This window comes from Lissotriton vulgaris, chromosome 10 (genome assembly GCF_964263255.1).
Source record: "Lissotriton vulgaris chromosome 10, aLisVul1.2, whole genome shotgun sequence".
Lineage (NCBI taxonomy): Eukaryota > Metazoa > Chordata > Amphibia > Caudata > Salamandridae > Lissotriton > Lissotriton vulgaris.
The window spans coordinates 523,419,132-523,436,915 of NC_141698.1; positions in this window are offsets into that span (position 1 = coordinate 523,419,132).

Sequence of the window (17,784 nt, forward strand, 5' to 3'; positions counted from 1 at the left end):
GGCAAACCAAACTACCAAGCCAATTCTTACACTGGGAAGGAAACAAGCTTCCGGGGACCGGTTTCTGGCATTTCAGCCGTCGTCGGCCCGGCTTGCTTGAATCCTGATGGTGCAATGAGCAAGGGACTCACATCTGAGTATACCCTTCCTCGCTTATGGTGGACAAAATATTTAACAACAAGGGGTGGTGATGGACAGATCAAGCCCTGATCTTTGGACTGGGTAAGAGTGGTCTGCTTAATTCAGACACTCTGTTCATCACCACCCCCTTTTCTGAATCGTTTTTGGCTACTATAGGTGTGGCAGGGTATACTCAGACATGAGTCCCTTTCTCACTGCACCATCAGGATTCAAGCAAGCCGGGCCGAAGACGGCTGAAATGCCAGAAACCGGTCCCCGGTAGCTTGTCTCCTTTCTGGTGAAGAATTGGCTTGGTAGTTTAGGCTGCCCTGTTCCCATGATGCCCTGGGCCAGGGACAGACTGATTTGCATATAGCCAGGTTCTGAGCTGGGATGGTGCAGTGAGATAAATAACAGTGATGGATCAAGCCCTGATCTTTGGACTGGGTAAGAGTGGTCTGCTTAATTCAGACACTCTGTTCATCACCATCCCCTTTTCTGATTCGTTCTAAACACAGACAGCATGTGCTTGCATTGACAAATCCAATCGGACATTGCAGTAGGTGGCTATCCTGCAATGGTAATGTACATAAGCTGTCATTGCCATAATATTACACTATGGCCATCACGTTTAGAACCAACATGTTGCCATCTTGGAATGGTAAAACAAGGATACACTTTGGACAATACACTTCCATGAGATTCGCCTGGTTTAAAGGCTGTGGCCAGGCAAGATGTGGCGCACTGAAGATAAAATGTGCAGGAAAAAAGCAGTCCGTAAACACTGTGTTTGGAGCGGTAGTATGCTCTAAACATGAAAATAAAAATTGGGGAAGAAAAAAAAAGTACTTCTCATACTAGCCTTGGCACTGAGGTGCACTCATTTTCAGGTGGCTATGCCCATATGATCAGACAAATACCATCACTCACATGGAATGAGAGAAATTGACTGAAGTACGCTGACCCATGCTGTAGGCTGTCATGGATAGAAGCAGAGTTTAAATAATACATGTACCGACGGAAAGCAGAAAAGGGCTATCACAAAGGCTCTGTGTGTATGTCTGTGTGTGTGTGTATATATAGGATTCTAGCAAGAAAAATCTTCTACCCCTAGGGTTTGTCAAAGAGTGTGAGCAATACCATCATCGTTGCCTACATTTTTCAGAAGAAACAGATCAGAACCTTGACATCCTGCATGACTTTTCCCAGTGAACCAGTCAGGCCTACTGCCTTTGGCTTGTCACCATAACCAACTCAGGCTTACTATATTGATCATACACTTTTCTGTAAGGCAACCATCAGGTACACAGTCCCAAAACTACAAATGTATACAAAATTGCATTGACAAAGTGAAAGACTATGGGCCTCACTACAATGCCGGTCAGACTGGCTTCCAATGTCCTGTCGGAGGTGGTCGGACCATCGGGGTCTCATCAGAAGCAGTCACTCAGACCGCCAGATTACACTGCTTACGAATACACAGAAATCTGACCACCGCAGTCCTTCTGAGTCCGCCATGAACTTTCAACTGTGGTGGCGCCCGAAAGGACCAATGCAGCCAGTTGTAGAGGGGCCAGCCTTACAAACAGCTCACCCAATTACAATGCGCCTTTCCGATGAGCCAACCATGGCGGTTCAAACACCTCTTCTGAGCTGGCGGAAAGGGATGTATACAAGGTCAACACTCACCTGTACACAGCTTCTCACATCCTGTACCGACATGGATCTTATCGCACATATCTTGCCGCTGCTCTACCTGCTTAATTGCTCCCAAAATCAACACCATCGTGGATGCAACTGCCAGTAAGTCTCACTGCTACCCGTGTACATGCAGACCACAGCAAATCGATGCACTGACATGAAAAAGCAGGGGCGTTGCTTGCTCAGTATGAGTAAGGCTGTGTGAGGAAAATGTATCCAAATCATCACCCTGGGACATCTTGCCAATACATATTTCATGAGAAGCAGGACATGATGGGGCCTGAAGGCACAGTGGAAAGAGCAAGTAGTGAAAGTTGTGTAGCAGGTCTTGGAGTGGTCGGGGGTTTGCCGGTGATTAGCACCCGCAAGTCAAAAAAGCAGATGCAGAGACAGGTTCCATTGGACTGCCATATTTGCTCTTGCCCTCAGTGTGCAAATTAAATTCAACTCTGTATCAGTATCACCGTCCACTGCCGCTGATGTAATTGCATAAACACTAGTAATACTCCAGTCCCGGTGTTGTCAGATCAGAACTGAAGCATTATCAGACTACTATGCAATGAAGTCACAATTGTTGCTCCAATAACTAATGAAACTATTAACCATTGTCAAATCCAATAGTCCTGGTTTCTTTAGGTGCAATGTAACTCATTGTATCAGATAACTTGATATTGTGCAATGACAGAAGTAGGAATATATTGTTTGTGCGGGACAATATGCCAATCAAAGATGCAATTGCGTATAGCTTGTAAGCCACGTCCTCATGTACATCAGCCATGCCCCTGTGAGAGCCTCCTCCCCAGAACAGCCATTGCACTCAAAGTCCTCTTGTGGAGAAGATGAAAAACACAATGAAACACAAAATTCACCACACTATACAAATCCACCACAACATAGAAGACAGAGATCATGTGTATGTGTCAGTGTGGGCAGGTCAAGCATCCCTAGTGAAAATCTACAGACACTGCACATCACATGACTGAAAGCATTCCTACTCAACTTTATTCCCAAATGATATATCAGTCATGGGATTGTGCACTACATACAACCCCCTGGAGCCACAACACTGTGGACAAGGCTATTGGCGTTGTATCTCTGGTCCAAACATACTTTGTGGGTCCCTGTATCCAACATCGCAGAATGTATGTTCCCATCACATCTGCCTGATGCCCTCTAAGTCCAGATCACTGACAATGTACAGGCACACTCTCGCAAACTCCACATGTGTGCACATCTCAGAAGCTGGTGTACTGATGTGTGCAATAAACAGTGTCACAAAGCAGCACCTCCTCATGAATAATGTAGCAGTCACCTTCTGTGACACCCTCACATTGCTCATAAGCCAGGTCATGTTGTGACATCGAACATACATGAGTATGGATGTGTGGGAGCGCAGGTCGGATAAACAAGCGTGGAGGCTGAAGATAAGTGCGAATAGGTTGTTTATTAATAACGGGTTGGGAAACAAAGGTTCGTGAATCACTATAAGTTTCTTCCGGCTTTTCTTCTTCTCGAAGGAGGGCTGTTAAGGATGTCGTTCCAAGCTCCTCTTCTTCAGAGTCCACAGGATTTCCCCGGAGGCTCATAAAAGAGGTAAAAAGAAAGAGGCCGTCAGAACACTAATCCTACGAGGCTGCAAAGGTTTAGACCGTCACCACACCACACAGTGCTTGTTTTCTTGGTAGGGTCTAGTGATTTAGCGAAATAAAAAGGGGGGAATTGAATGAGTCTGCAGAAGGACTTATGCTGATACAAACTATGCAAGGACAAAACACAAGAATCTTGATCATCACACCCTATTTGGATGCGTAATCGAACATTTAAACCAACCAAAAACTGTGTCCTAATTAAGGGTCTTTGATACAAGAACCATTAATTGAAGGCAGTTCAGCAGTTACGTCACAGTACTATGGCCAAGAACAATATGTCAGGATAACTGAGTTCAACAACTACAAAAGCATAATTTCTGTATCCTCTGGTTCCTATCGCCACCTTCCCGTGTTCCGCCCTCTGTCCCTTGTAACACCCCACTCACCGGCACTGCCGTAACTCTCCAGAGTCACGGCCGCTCTCCAGCATCCTCCGGGGGACTCCACCAGTCCTCACACCACGGTTCGTCCGATTCCTCTTCGGCTCCGTCTTCTTTCCGGAGCTCTGTCACGCTGGTCTGGTCCCGCTAAATGTTCTCCGTCTCCTCCTCTGGCGTCCTCTCCGTCGATTCCACTTTCCAATCCGACGCGCCTTCTTCCCCGCGACCTCCGCTTTTCATTAGCTCATTGCGTGCACTTCCTGTGTCATGTCCAACCCCTTCCGGGTCTTGACTGCCGCCGGCTCTCTGCAGGGACACGGAAAGACGGCATGGAATTTCAGAACTGGGATCGGGACTCCTGAAGTCGGCCTGACATACCCAATCCTTTGGTGAACAACGTGAATGATCCGCCCAGGAGGATACCTCGGTGAGTTCCTCCTCACATCCCCTTTCCCTTGCTGTCTTACTACTTGGGGTCGACTCTTGAGGAAAACGAGATAAAAAGTCAGCATTGCCTTGGTCTTTACCCTTCCTATGCTTGGTGTGGAAACAATATGGTTGTAGGGAAAGAAACCACCTGAGCACCCTCTCATTATGTCCCTTATTCCTGGCTAACCACTCTAAAGGAGCGTGATCAGTATACAGGATGAACTCTCTACCTTCTAAATAGTACCTTAGAGATTCTATAGCCCATTTGATGGCCAAGGCTTCCTTCTCTATGGTGGCATAATTTTGTTCTCTCAGAAATAGCTTGCGGCTAATATACAGGATAGGTTTCTAGTTAGAATGGAATGGAATCTGATGTTAATGCTTTTTTAAGGGATTCAAAAGTTTGTATGACCTCAAAGGGGGGATGTTTGAGAATCTCTTCGGTCTTACATTTTTTCTGCAATAGGTTGGTTAGAGGGGCTGCCTTCTGTGAAAACTGAGGGATAAATCTTCGATAATACCCCAGTAGTCCCAGAAAAGCTCTCAAATCCTTTTTGGTTTGAGGTAAAGGAACTTGGGTGATCGCTGTGAGTTTAGAGGTTTGTGGCCTAATCACTCAGTTTGAGATGCAAGATGGCTCTTGGCAGGATTTATCCGTAACCTGTACTTTCCCAAAGCCTGGATTACATTGGAGAGATGACTCAAGTGTTGTTCCCAAGTCAATGTAAGCGCCAGCATACTGTTCGTGTGGTCGCAAGATTACATTCATAGCCCTCTGAAAAGTAGCTGGCGCTCCATGTAACCCAATGGGTAGAACCTTGAACTGGTACAACCCATCGGGTGTAGAGATCGCTGTTTTTTCTCAATATTCTTTGCGAAGGGGAATTTGCCAATATCCCTTACACAAATTAAGCGTACTTATGTATTTAGCTTGACCAGTTCTTTCCACCATCTCATCAACCCGTGGTAGGGGATAAGTATCAAACTCTGATATTTTATTCACCTCCCTGAAATCAATACAAAAACGTACTGACCCATCGGGTTTAGGAACTAGAACAATCGGAGAGTTCCATTCACTCATGGAAGGTTCGATAATATCCATTTGTAGCATTTTCTGTATCTCATCACGTATAGTCTGTCTACGTGCTTCACGGATGCGATAAGGTCTTAACCGTACACGTTTCCCTGGGGTCGTTCTTATTGCATGTTCTATAAAAGAAGTCCTGCCTGCTGCCTGGAGTAGTGGAAAACGTTCCCTGTAACGGTTGTAACACCTGTGATAGATGTTCTCGTAAGGATACAGGCAAATCAGGATCTATACATTGTTCAAAGGAAGTGGTCGCTAGCCCTGCCATGTTCACATCGTTTGGGATAGGACCCTCCCATTTCTTCAATAGATTAACATGATACACTTGGGATACATGTCGAATGGGATCCAACTCAATGAGGTATGTCACCGGAGTTACTTTGTCTATTACAATGTATGGTCCCTGCCATTGTCCTAATAACTTATGGTCGGAGGAGAACATCATCAATAACACGGGATCTCCTATTTGGAATGTTCTCTCTGTAGCCCCTTTATCATACTGTCTCTTTTGGGCTATTTGGGCCTCCTCCAAGTTGTTTCTAACAATCGTCCTTATCTGACTCAAATGAGTTCGTAGGATGGACACATACTCTGTGATGGGTTTGGTATTGTGTGGTTCTGTTTCCCACCGCTCTTGTGCCATCTCCAACAAAGACCGGGGTTTGTGACCGTACAATAACTCAAAGGCTGAGTATCCGGTACTTTTTTGTTCTTTGCACCTAATGGCAAACAAAGCCAAAGGTAGCATGTCTTCCCACCTCCTTGTTTCTAAAGCCAGGAATTTCAGAACTGGGATCGGGACTCCTGAAGTCGGCCCGACATACCCGATCCTTTGGTGAACAACGTGAATGATCCGCCCAGGGGGATACCTCGGTGAGTTCCTCCTCACATCATGTCTCAGGAAAAGAAAACACACCTCTACTGCTAAAACACTGTAATTGGCCTACACCCATCACCCACAAAAAGGAAAGTCAGGTAAATGAGATTACCACAAACCACGGACTCATACATTTAAATGTCACGATGTAAAGACTCCCAGCAGATTTGGGTTACCAAAACAAGGGGGACTCCTGGAAGGCTAAGGGTCAAGGCCACAGTCCATTTTGTCTCCATGTGCGCAAGACCTGTGGCATGAGTTATATCAGGGACAACCAGTATTGTCACAAAGTGGCATACATTTGTAGTGAATGTGTAAGTTCTGAAGAAAAAAAAGACTACAGCTGGTGTCAGATATCTAGTAAAAGTATGTGGAAAGAACACACATGAAAAAGGGTACATGTGCATCCAAAGTACCAAATCGGTATGACAATACAACTCCCCCCCCATATGTGGAGAACCAAATGTCTACTCTGCACACATGAAACACATATCCACCCTACTTCTCAGATAGTACAGCAAGCCGAAAGACGTGGACATTTGCCAAGTCAATCTACAGTACTTACTATAGCAGATATCACCCAATGCAATGTCAGACCCAATTGGAACTTCTCCCACATATACATCAATTGAACAATGACACTTGTCCCAGGGTCTGACCATACTTACCACTGCAAATGGATCACCTATAATGGTCAAACAAACACAACTGAATTCACACACCCCACCCCAAATTAGCCAATAACAACAAGTAGCATCAGTAGCTATTGCCGGACAAAGGTGTTTAAACAAAGCAAGTTGTTTATTATGGAGTGCAACTTGAGGTCCAAAAATAAAGTCCAATGGCCAGTTCAAAATCCACGATATGGTCCACCTAACTTGCCTGCCAGAACATTGCCAGGGACACCTCCCCAGGAAGGGGCATCTAGTGGGCCGTTCAGGCATCTCTATGATGTTATTTGGGTGGGCTGGGATTGGGAGGACTGGGCTCAGGATTGGGAGGGTTGGGTTGGTCCATGGGAGGGCTGGGCTTGGGAGGGTTTGGTTTCACCATATGGAGGATTCGGTAGGCATGAAGGTTAGTGATGAGTATAGGGAGGGTGGAAGAAGTTTTTTACGCTTTTTGTTTGTCCTTAGAAGATCTGCGGGGTGGGGAAGAGGTCCTTTGGGTTTTGGGAGGGGGTGAGTCAGTTTCTGGATGGGTGGGTTTCCATTTTTTATAGTCTTGTGGGGTAGAGAGGGGTTTAATGGGGGTTGGGTGTTTTTGGGGTGATAGTGGAAGGGAAGGGTAGGGGTGGCAAATAAGATCTTTTGGCTTTGGGAGGGGGCAGCTGTGGGAGGAAAGAGGTCAAGAGCAAACAGGGGAAGTTCTGTGGGAGACTGGGGAGGAGGTAAGCCAAGGCGTTGGGTGTTTAAGTTAGACGGATCGAAGTCTGAGGTGTGAATGCGGTTTACTGTTCGTGACTGTCTCTGTGTGTGTTTGGGTGATGAATGTTCTTGTCCTTTGCCAATGTGTGATGTGTCTGTGGCTGGTGGTGTGGTGTAATGGTGTGTGATGTCGGTAGTGGCTGCGTCTGGTGGTGTGGTGTTGCCTGTATGTGTGTAGTGGCTGTGGATCAATGTGTGTTGTGGATGTATGTGGTGCAGTGGGGTTGGTTGTCTGGGTGTATGTCACTGGATGCGGTGGTAAGTGGTTTGACTGCCTGGTGAGTGGTTGTGGGCCAGCTTTTGTGCTGGTAGCGCCCGGTGCAACAATGTTTTTGGTGCCCCCTCAATGACCACCTCCACCATGGATTCCCTCACAACCACCCTTTAACAATGCCCCTCCATTTTCCATAACCATTCTCTCTCAGATGCATTTAATTAATTAGATAGTGCCACTTATATCAGTGTAGGGTGTCAGAGCACTTTACATAACACACTACACAGAGACAAACGATCATAGGTGTGTACACCAGTGTAAAGGAAATGTTACATAAGTTTAATAGTGTTTGGTCACAATTAATTATATGTGTGTAATTCAGTGTATGGGAAACTTTCCATATGACAGAGGCTTCAAGGTGTAGGAGTCACACATCATACTGGTAGACAGTATAGTTTAAGAGTGCTTGTTCTGGGAAAGAACAAGCTCAGAATTCAAATCGTAACACCATAGTTGGGAGTTCTCTTTAATAATATGAATCAATTTCTTCCCAAATGAACACTTTTTGCACCATTAATCTATGCTCAAATCTATGCTTTGCAGTGTGCATGCAGTTCTTTGATGACTGCTGATTATTCACTCTTCATATTAGGATTTTCACTTATAAGCTGAAAGTAACAAAATTATGTCTTTTAGAAAAGCAGTATCCCAATGACCTATTTACATTATATGCACTTTGTGATCTGTATGGTACACGTTCTTTGCAGCATGCATATTACTCCTCTGTGCTATTTTATGATCAGTCAAAACCTCAACTAGACAACACTTCAATCTCTCTCCAGGAAGAACATTACTCACCAGAGTTATCTTGACATTTTTATTGTTGCCTGAAAATTGCTAGAGGCAGGGAACGTGGCAGCAGGTACTTTTAAAAACAAAATGAATCTGCAAACACGGTGCCCCCTGAAGTCAGCACCCAGTGCGATGGCACCGGTCGCACCGCCCTAGAGTCGGCCCTGTGTGTGCCTGTCTTTTTTCTTTTGTCGTGTGCTGCGTGTGGACGTTGAGGTGGATGCGTGATTATGTTTGTGTGTACTTCGGTTAGGTATGGGAATAGGGATTGTGGATGGGGAAGAGGCAGGAGTGGGGTAGAAAGCTGGAATTGGTGGAAGGCTGCCCAGAGTGTGAAGCCATTGTCTGAAAAGATCTCTGTAGGTCAGACATAGCATGAAGGCCTTCCAGGTACAACACCATCTGCGTCAGCTGGTGGCTTTGCACCTGGATGGCATTCAGCACTGCAGTCTGACCCACAGAGATCTGTCTCAGGATGTCAACTAACTGCCTTCATACTCTGGGCAGCAGGGGAGACAGGGACAGTGGGTGAGGTGCATGGAGCAAAGGAGATTCCTCCCATCCTAGGGGAGAGGGCCCAGACAGCTGACTGGGGAGCAGCAGGGAGGATGAGATGGAATGGGGGTTGGGGGGCATGGATGTTGCGGACGGAGGTCTAGGGGAGTCCTCCACCACCAGGGAGTGTCCACTGGAGCTCGACTCAGATGATGACGACACTAATGTGTCGTCTGGCTCCTCCATGGCACTCCCATCACCTTCTGGGCCACTGGATCCCTCTTTGTCACTGGCACGACGGGAACCACTGTGGCCAGTTGCTTCCCCAATGCTCTCACCCTGCCCCCTCAGCTGCCCTGGGTTGATGTTGAAATAATAGTAGAAATAGGTTAATTGCAATTGCTTGAACACAGTGGGCAAACAGATCCTAACACATTACACAACTGCACAGATCACAACACGTAGAAGGATGACTACATGTCCTCCAACATTGGCATGAGCTCATGCATGCATGCTAAATGACCTGTGCACAATCACACATAATTTATATATTTTTGTAACATTATTTTATGTATTCTGGTCAGCAAAAAGAAATTACAGAGTTATACAACATGTATATTCTATTGTATCATAAAACTTCATAGTACGTGGATCTTACATTCATTGAAGTGTATGGCCCATAAGAATTATTATTTCCATATAGTTAACATCAGCGGCATCTCTATTGCGTGCCTTCCAATCATCATAGTGTGCATTAACTGTTCCGCAGCTCCTCGCCTCAGCCCTTGCTCCATTATTCTCATAGTCTCAGCTATTCTCGAGAAGTCCTTCTGCTTAAAACGCCAGTAGTGTGTATGTTCTGTCATCGGGTTGGGTAGTCCTAAGATATTGTACAAAGGGTTCCCAGAAATCCCTAGGTGTGGAGACCTGTGGTAACTCTTCCGCTTATGTCTTCAATGTCTCTTTACAATAAGTCATGTCTGCAATCCAGTCCTTATATCGTGGTGGGCACTTACTACCCCAGCGTAGAGCAATGCAGCGTTTAGCCAGCAACCATGCCACAGCCAGAAACCTTCGTCTTATAGCCAGCCTTATTTTGTATATTCCCAGCAGGCATGCTAGTGGGTTGTTTGGTATCCGTTCTGCTAACATGAGCGTAAGAGTGCTAGATACTTCGTGCCAGTGTGGTTGAATCTGAGGACATGACCATACCATGTGCAGAAAGTCTGCACCAGATGCGCCACATCTGTGGCACTTGTCCTCTGATCTCAGTCCGCACTTGTGCCGTTTTACTGCTGTCTAATATATTTGGTGTATAAACTTGAAGTGAATAATGCGCAAGCTGCAATTTGGTGTAAGCAATTTCAGCAGCGCACAACTGTAATCCCAGTCCTCTTTAGCGATAGGGGTTCCGACTGCCTCCTCCCACCTATGAAGTGGCTTGTTCGGGGGTTGACTCTGTTCGCCTTGGGTGACGGCATAGAGCCGTGTTACTAAGCGCTGGCGTGTGGGTGCTGTCAGTAGGATTTGTAGTGTGTTAAGTGGTGTTGGTTTCTCTAGAAATGAGGAGTATAATCCCCTTACTGCCATCCGTAGTTGCAAGTATGCAAATATCTTCAATGGCATGCGGTGTACACTGAGGGATGGGGGGTCCAGTGATATAAATTGGCCATGCAGAAATACGTTTCCCATGGTGCGTTGGCCCATTTCTCCCAGTAGGGTTAGCATATTCTTTTCCTGCGTTACTGTTATTTGTGAATGGTGAGATAGGGGCAACGCCGAAGCATATATTGGGAGTTTTTGTGCCCTTATTGCTAACATGTGCCATGCCCGCGATGTACAGTGTACTGGATGTATTACCTGTTTCGGGGTAGTGCTCCTCGGGTCAGATATGAAAGTGATTGGAGGGGTCTGCTTCACACTATCATGCTCTACTGCTATATGCGGTATATGGTCTTGTGGGTGTAGCCAGTAATGAGCATGCTGTGCCTGCACACAGAAAAAGTATAATTGGAGCTCTTGTGCGCCAAATCCCCCTTGGTGATAGGGTCTGGTCAGAACTTTCCAACCCACTCTCGCCTGCTTCCCTGCCCATGTTACCCTCAGCATGACTGATCTCAGTTGTGCAAAGACTGCTTGCGTGGGATCACTGACAAAATATCGACCTACAAAATATCGACCTACAGGAATATAGAGTCAAAAATATCGAGGGCAAGAAGATCGACATCCTATCTACAACATAGTAAGTACAAAAATATCGAAAAAATAATATAGATGTTAAAAATATCGATGTTAAAAATATCGTTTTTTTTTCTTATAAAATATAAATGTAAAATAAAGTAAATAATACTAATAAATAAAATCTACATAGTTAAAAGTATCTAATAATGTTTAAAATTAATAAATAATACATATATAAGACATTATTTAAATATATACAGTAAATATATAATATATATGTACTGAAAAATAAGTTGTTATAATTATTTTACTAATTTATTAATTAATAAATTATATTCTAAATTACAAATACATTTACAAACATAAAACAATAACATTAATAAAAATTAAATATACTTGTAATGTTTTTTAAATTAATTATATAAAATGTTGGATAGCGTAAGGGTAAAAATTACTATTCCCACTCCGGAGAGTGCAACAGTAGGGAAAGCGTTGGATAGCGTAGGGGTAAAAAATACTATTCCCACTCCAAAGAGTGCAACAGTAGGGAAAGCGTTGGATAGCGTAGGGGTATAAATTACTATTCCCACTCCAGAGAGTGCAACAGTAGGGAAAGCGTTGGATAGCGTAGGGGTAAAAATTACTATTCCCACTCCAGAGAGTGCAACAGTAGGGAAAGTGTTGGATAGCGTAGGGGTAAAAATTACTATTCGCACTCCAGAGAGTGCAACAGTAGGGAAAGCGTTGGATAGCGTAGGGGTATAAATTACTATTCCCACTCCAGATAGTGCAACAGTAGGGAAAGCGTTGGATAGCGTAGTGGTAAAAATTACTATTCCCACTCCAGAGAGTGCAACAGTAGGGAAAGTGTTGGATAGCGTAGGGGTAAAAATTACTATTCCCACTCCAGAGAGTGCAACAGTAGGGAAAGCGTTGGATAGCGTAGGAGTAAAAATTACTATTCCCACTCCACAGAGTGCAACAGTAGGGAAAGCGTTGGATAGCGTAGCAGTAAAAATCACTATTCCCACTCCAGAGACTGCAACAGTAGGGAAAGCGTTGGATAGCGTAGGGGTAAAAATTACTATTCCCACTCCAGGGAGTGCAACCGTAGGGAAAGCGTTGGATAGCGTAGGAGTAAAGTTACTATTCCCACTCCAGAGAGTGCAACAGTAGAGAAAGCGTTGGATAGCGTAGGGGTAAAAATTACTATTCCCACTCCAGAGAGTGCAACAGTAGGGAAAGCGTTGGATATTGTAGGGGTAAAAATTACAATTCCCACTCCAGAGAGTGCAACAGTAGAGAAAGTGTTGGATAGCGTAGGGGTTAAAATAACATACTTATAAATAAAAGCTTTTTTTTTAATAATAAAAATATAAACAGTTAAATAAATATAAACCATATACAATACCTATACATAATTATAAAAAACATGATTACCTAAATAGATTTAACAAATAATAAATATAAAAAAATACTATTTTATAATATTTAATTACCAATTAATAATTAATTAACAATTATATTAACAATACAATTATTTTTAATACATTATTACTTAATGAAATTTAAATCACTTCCCACCATTTTCCCCTATAAACCCACTACCCGCAACAGAACACATTTATCCTTTTATGAATTAATTAAAATTATTTACCAATTAATTAAAATTAATTAACTATTAATTAAAATTAATTACCAATTAATTAAAATTATTTTATAATTCCTACTAATTAATATTTAATTAAACATAATTAAATTACTTCCCACCCTATTCCCCTATAAACCCACAACCCGCTACAGAACATATATATCAATTAATCAATTAATTAAAATGAAATACCAATTAATTAAAAATAATAACCAAATAATTATAATTTATTAATAAATCCTACTAATTAATAATCAATTTACCATAATTAAATTACTTCCCACCCTATTCCCCTATAAACCCACAACCCGCTACAGAACATATATATCAATTAATTAAAATTAATTTCCAATTAATTAAAAATAATTACCAATTAATTATAATTTATTAATACATCCTACTAATTAATAATCAATTTACCATAATTAAATTACTTCCCACCCTATTCCCCTATAAACCCACAACCCGCTCCGGTACTAAAACATATAATTTGCTTATAAATACATTTATTATTATATAAAATAATACACATATAATATTAATTATTTTAAATACTTAAGTTAAACATATAACACATACATAATAAAAAACTATAAAATAATACAAATATCGATATTAGTGTCATCGAAATTAGTGACATCGATATATATGCTATCGATATTACTAACTTCGATATTACTTACATCGATATAAGGAATTTCGATATTACTTACCTTAGGGTCGATATTCTGTCCAACGATATTCTTGACATCGATATTCTGCTCCTTCGAAATTTCATACACGATATTATGGTAGATCGATATTTAATACTCAATATTTTGACTGTGTACCCTTGTGTGAGCCAGATTAGTATGTTCATAAATAAAAACAGAAATTTTGGCAATACAACCATCTTCTGTATGGCGATCCTGTCAGCTAGTGAAAGCGGTAGTTTGATCCACCGATCTATCTGGTCCTCCAGTTTTGCCATTGCCCTACCAAAATTCTCTCTAATCACCGCCTCTGCGTTTCGGTGTATCCATATGCCTAGATATATCACCGGTTCAGTCTGCCACTGTAATGGGTAATCAAAATAAGGCTGTGTTGTAGCTGGTGTAAGTGGTATTACGACTGATTTGTCCTAATTAATATTAAGACCTGGGTATTGTTCGAACCTTATATATTCTCTAATGAGTAGGTTCAAGTTAAGATCTGGAAACCGTGCATAAAGACCGTGTCGTCAGCGTATAGTGATATAGTGACTGGGCGAAGCTGGAATTGTATTGCGGATTCTGCATGTTTTTGCTGTATTGTACATGCTAGCTAGCGCTACTCTGAAAAGGAGCAGCGATAGCGGGCATCCCTATCTCGTTGCCCGGCTTATACTGATCGGGTCTGATGTGTAACCATTAACTCTGATGCGCGCACTGGGCTTTGTGTATAGTAGTGTAATCCAGCAAAGAAACGGTTCTGGAAACCCCATCCTATGCAACACCGCGAACATGAAGGGCCATTCCACTGAATCAAAAGCCTTTGCCGGGTCCATTAGGCCACGGCAGCTGGCAAATCGGAATTCAGGTGGTGGAACATTGCAAATATTACCCGTATATTTTGCGGTGTGGATCGTGATGGTATAAAGCCAGCTTGGTCCGGCAAAATCAAATTGCGTTGCAGCGACTGTATTCGTGTTGCAATAATTTTACTTAATATCTTAGCGTCTATGTTTATTAAAGACTAGCAGCCCATCCCGACGTTGTCCGGGAGCAAAAGGCTGCTTCAGGGCCCCCGCCCGCCCCGCAAAAGAGTTGTCTGTGCAAGTCCTGGCCCTGTTCAACTGATTTGGCCCACTTGTGTTATTTTTTTAATTTGTATGTATTGTTTTCCGCGTTTTATGTTGTCCGCGAGATGTGAGGAAAGTGTTGTGTCACCTGTTTAATGTTTTTTTTTCTTTCGAAGGCTCTTTCCGTGTGTTCTTTTTTGTATCCCTTCAAAGAAATTTCCCTTTCATTTTGTCAATTGTGTGGTGAAGTCCTGGCAGTGCTCGAGTGATTATGGGCAGTTGTGTTATATTCGTTATTCGTATGTCTTATTGTAAGCGTTTTATCTTGTCCGCAAGATGTGAGGAAAGTCTCGTAAATGCGCAGCCGGTTGCGTTTCTCCGTTAAGAAATGTCGGCTTGGGGAGGTGCCAAGATGGCGACCGGGACGGTCGACTAGTCCCTCGGCTCCTGTGACCATCTCCTCCTGCGCGTCCATCCTGCCTGTGATCCTGTGCCAAAGCGACACGAATGTATATCTGACTCCCTCCGGCGGCCGGCGGTGAAACTCTGGAGCCTGTACCTGTTCGCTGTCGGCAGCGCCGACCGGAAACGTCCCGCGACCTGTTGTGGACTTGGGACCGGGGCCTCTAGTTGCAACCCAGGCCGGCCACCGAGTGATAAACAACGGCTGATTGCAGCGGCTAGGTGCCGGCCGGATCGAGTTAGCCGGGAAGAGGCCGATTTTCGAGCTGAGCCTATGGCTGGACTGGCGGCGATGCTTGTGAAGTGCTTGCTACTTTTAGGCGCACCACTCGATCGTGGAGACACGGATTCCCCGCGTTACAGTGACGGCTTGTACTTTGCCCCGAGTTCAGCGGGCGACACCCGACCTCCATACCCAGCGGGGCTGTTTACTCTATGGACTGCTCTTCCACCGGTGTTTAAATCTTTTGCTGCTAATACTGGCTCTATGTAAGTAACCCGGCCCGAGTCAGTGGGACCGTGCTGCTGATCGCAACTAGCATGGATATCACCAGCAGTGAGGGAGCTGTACCCCGATGGGTCCCTGGGCGGCTGGATCGGTGCGACGTGCCAGGGGAGAGATGCGACAGAGACTGGTGATATGGTGACCTAATGTTGGCTATTGCCGACCTCCGGAGTTCCATGGAATCCTCTGCTCGAATTCTGACCGGTAAGCTGGAAGCGATCGTGTTTGATGGGGGACGTTCGGGAACGGTTGAACTGGCAGAACATGGCTGCACACCGCGTCCCTTGCCTCTCCGTGATAAGATGGCGGCCCTGTGTGACATTGATGGCGCTGAGGTTCCCTGCCCCGCTGCGTCCCTACTAGGGGACTTATGTGTCCATTGCAAAGTATGGACTCCGGACTGGACTGGCGTCTGAAGTGCCCGCTCCGACCCCTGCTTCCTTCATATCGGGGATCGCCACTGCAGTCACTGTTGGACTCTGGAACTTCCTTCTTTGGCCCGACTTCATCGTATGCCATCCTGACTGTGTGCTTTTGGTCCTGGTCGGAACCCCCTGAGTGCCCTGCGGTAGGCATGAATGATGCCCGGTTGACCAACATCTGCGTTTTTGGACTATTTATTCTGCATTTGTGGGACACTTTGGTGAGCGAGGCTAGCCGGGACAGAACAGGACAGGGGTGAACGCAGCTTACAACTGGTGGATGGTTCATTGTTGCTGACCGGCAGGGAGGAGAGGCGAGCTATTTTTGTGGGTGTAGTATACTGACTGTGCGATTTATATTTAGCTCGCTGGATACTGCCTTTTCTTATTGACCTTACATTTCGTGCTGGTACTGGTGCTGCAGGGGGGAGGGGCCGGGGGACTGGTGAGGACTCCCCTCCGTTATATACTACTTCCATTGTAGTTTTAGTTTAGGATCTTTTTCTTCTCTTCTACACTTCGGGGCTCTCTTTTTGGGGCGACAGGCACACTGCTAGGGGGGGAAGGCCGTAGCCAGCTGCAGGGGTGCAGGGTGGGGGGTTGGAGGGGTTTAGGGGATTTTTTCCTTTTTGTTCTATGGGCCTACTGTTCTTTTTTCTTTTTTCCTCTGTGTTTCATAATGGATAGATCCTTTGTTCGTTGAAGTTTTAGCGATGTGTACTCCTGCTTGCTTAGATGTTTCCTTCTATGAGGGTATTCTTGAGGATGGTGTTATGACCGAACTGTATGCCTATTTTTCTGATCCTCAGATGTTGGAATCGACGTACTGATTTGGACTGTCCTGTCGTCACTTATCCGTATGAACAAAAACTAAAACTTGACTGCAGTCAGCCTGTAATTAATCCTGTGTGCACCGACGCTTAATTATGTATGGTACTGTCAATTCTTCTTGAGATTCTGGTTGGTCTCTGTGTACAAATGGTATCAATAAAGGTCTTCCAAAAAAAAAAAAAAAGAAATGTCGGCTTTTTTTGTTCGTGTTTACCCCCCTGTGACGTCGTTGGTCAATGGCCAATGGTTAAAGACTTTTTTTTTGGTAAGCCGAAGTCGTGTGTGTTTCTTTAGTGCGTTGTGATTGGTGTAGTATGCAATTAATCCTGTCCCCTGTGTGGCGTCATTTGACACTCCTCGTCGATGGAAGGCCCGCCCGGTTTTTAATGCGAAGGCGTCCATGTTGTCTGGATAACTGCAACGAATGTGTGTATATTTCTTATAGCGCGTTCCCCTGCTGGTTTTGTATATTGGTGTTACTGCGCTGTATGTGTGAATTTAAATTCATTGAAAGCGCATGTCCTCTGTATGTGTTGGGATTTTCAAATGTTTGTTAGAAATTCATTGAAAGCGCATTTCCGCTCGGTCTGCATATTGTGCGTTCTAAATTCAGTGAAAGCGCATTTCCGCTCTGTGTGCATATGTAAGTGTGTTGTGAAGTCGCTTGGCCTATGTTTGTTATTTGCACTTGGCACGGCCCTGTAAACGCCCACATTTGTTGTTTGAGACTCCCACGACCACG